Source organism: Limulus polyphemus, unplaced genomic scaffold, assembly GCF_000517525.1.
Source record: "Limulus polyphemus unplaced genomic scaffold, Limulus_polyphemus-2.1.2 Scaffold1181, whole genome shotgun sequence".
Lineage (NCBI taxonomy): Eukaryota > Metazoa > Arthropoda > Merostomata > Xiphosura > Limulidae > Limulus > Limulus polyphemus.
The window spans coordinates 31,848-34,171 of NW_013666791.1; the positions used below are offsets into that span (position 1 = coordinate 31,848).

The window sequence follows — 2,324 nt, forward strand, 5'->3', positions numbered from 1 at the left end:
GCTAAGGGCCACCTTGATCTACACAGTAAGCACAGCCCTTCTCAGGTCTTCCCTGACCACCACAGCCAAAACGAAAGGGCCGCCTGGAGGGGTCACCTGTTTCAACCACTCGCACTGTTGTACAGTAGTGTGTTGTCTGTCAGTCAGTGAGTAGACACTAAAATTACGTCACATAAGGGACGCTTAACGTTGTAATTTGTACTGTCGTGACTTCTGTAAAATGTGCGCATGCCATGAATCACGGGAAGAATTGGGCACTCTGTAGACTACAACACAGCATGACATACAGTACTGTGCAAAAGTGTTAGGACAAAATCAAAAATTAGATTTCAGGCTACTTTCAAAGAGTAATGGAAGGTAAATCACAGGTGAAACATCAAAATTTTATGAAACTTCATATTTAGTACAATAGAAACTCCGTAGAAGTGCTTGAGTTCAGCACACACTTATTATTTTTTGTGTCCCCCTTTTGCGTTAATAACTGCAAACAGTCTTTCAGGCACTGTTGCAACATATTTGATCAAAGTGTCCTTTGTGATTTTACTCCAAATGTCTCTAATACACTCTCATAAAGATTTTTTGGAAGTAACTTTTGATTTGTCAAGTTTTTGATCTATGAAATCCAAGATCTGCTCAATTGGATTGAGATCGGGGCATTGTGGGGACTATTGCATCATTTGAATGAATCCAGCATCGTATGTCTTTACTCTTTATTGTGTTCTTTATTAGGTTAAAATATGTATTTAGAACTGACCTGAGATATTGTTGGGATTACGGCCGCAAATGTCGTTAACAGCCCGGGTAATAATGCGTTCTGATCTCCATGAGTAGAAACGTGAAAAAATACATATTTAATTAGCTATACTGATTGCTAGGTGGATTTTTGGTTTTGCTCTGAGCACATAGTTTGCTCTGATAAGAAATGATTATTATTATACTTTTATTCATCTGGTAATTATGAATATAAATAAATATTAACTTCCGATCAGCACAAGCTTTATACTTAGAACAAAAATGCCTCCCACTGGCACAGCGGCACGTCTCCTGACTTACAACGCTAGAAACCGGGTTTCGAAACTCGTGCTGGACAGAGCACATATAACCCATTGTGTAGCTTTGTGTTTAACTACAAACAAACAAATAGAATAAAACTAAAAAGTGAACCCGACAATCAGTATAGCTAATTAAATATGTTTTTCTTGTGTTTAAACATACAAAGATTAGAATGTATTGTTTCATCAGTTCGGTAGCCTCGCTGTTAACCCTAAAAATCCTAGAGTATGCTAGGAACTTAAAAACAGTAGCTTATATTGTGTAATGATGTTTCAAGTGCGCGAAATATAGTGTTTCCTGTCCCCTCCCCAATGGCACAACGGTACAACTTACAACGCTAGAATCCGGGTTTCGATCCCCGTGGTGGGCAGAGCACAGATAGCCCATTGTGTAGCTTTGCGCTTAATTACAAATAAACAATACTGTTTCCTCCTGATAGACTTTTCTTCGAAATATTGTATTATTTTTCGATACATACCTAAAAAATATATATATATATATAAACAAAATTAGAATTAGTTTATACAACAGTATCTATTGCAGATTAATAAATATATAATTATTTCGCACAAAACATGAAAATTACGTTTATTACTCTCACGTCTAACAACTTATAGTTAATCCGCTTCTACTCTGTAGAACGATCACGTGAGTTTATACTACCACTAAAATCACGCGAAGATACATCGATTCTCAGAATAGCCGCCGTAGATACTCGAGAAAAGCATATGAATTTATTTCGCAAGATGTTAAAGCAAGCGAAAACAGACCAGTCAATCGAGGGTGCTAAATTCTAAATCACAAACTATTATTGTAGCTTCACTAGGCCTAAAAACGGATTCTTTTTCGAGGAATCACTGTCGATAAATCACGGATAAATCGACGAAAATTTATTCATGAAAAAAAAAGTAATGTAGTTATTTTTTAGGAGTCCTAATGTAGGTAAACTAATATGTAGAATTATTAGCGCCCCCCCCCCCCCAGTGGCACAGCGGTATGTCTGTTTAACTCTTTGTTAAAATACTTTACTTTCATCTGCGACCTTTCGGCCCTCTTACCGGAGCCTTCATCGGGCAACAATGTACTGAACAATACAAATTAATTAGCAGTGTTCCACAGATTAACGAATTTATATTGCTCAGTACATTGTTGCCCGATGAAGGCCGAAAATTCGCAAATAAACAAAAAATATTTTAATGTAAAGATTGTTTGTTTGTTTGTAATTAAGCACAAAGCTACACAATGGGCTATCTGTGCTCTGCCCACCACGA

General features: G+C 37.0%; 1 long non-coding RNA gene across 1 annotated transcript in view; it reads left to right on the plus strand.

The window, feature by feature from the left end:
- Positions 1 to 1,778: 1,778 nt before the first annotated feature.
- Positions 1,779 to 2,324, plus strand: part of LOC111086550 — a 34,701-nt gene continuing 34,155 nt past the window's right edge. Inside the window, exon 1 of the long non-coding RNA XR_002611287.1 lies at positions 1,779 to 1,961. This is a non-coding gene — a long non-coding RNA (uncharacterized LOC111086550). The remainder of the gene's footprint in view (positions 1,962 to 2,324) is intronic.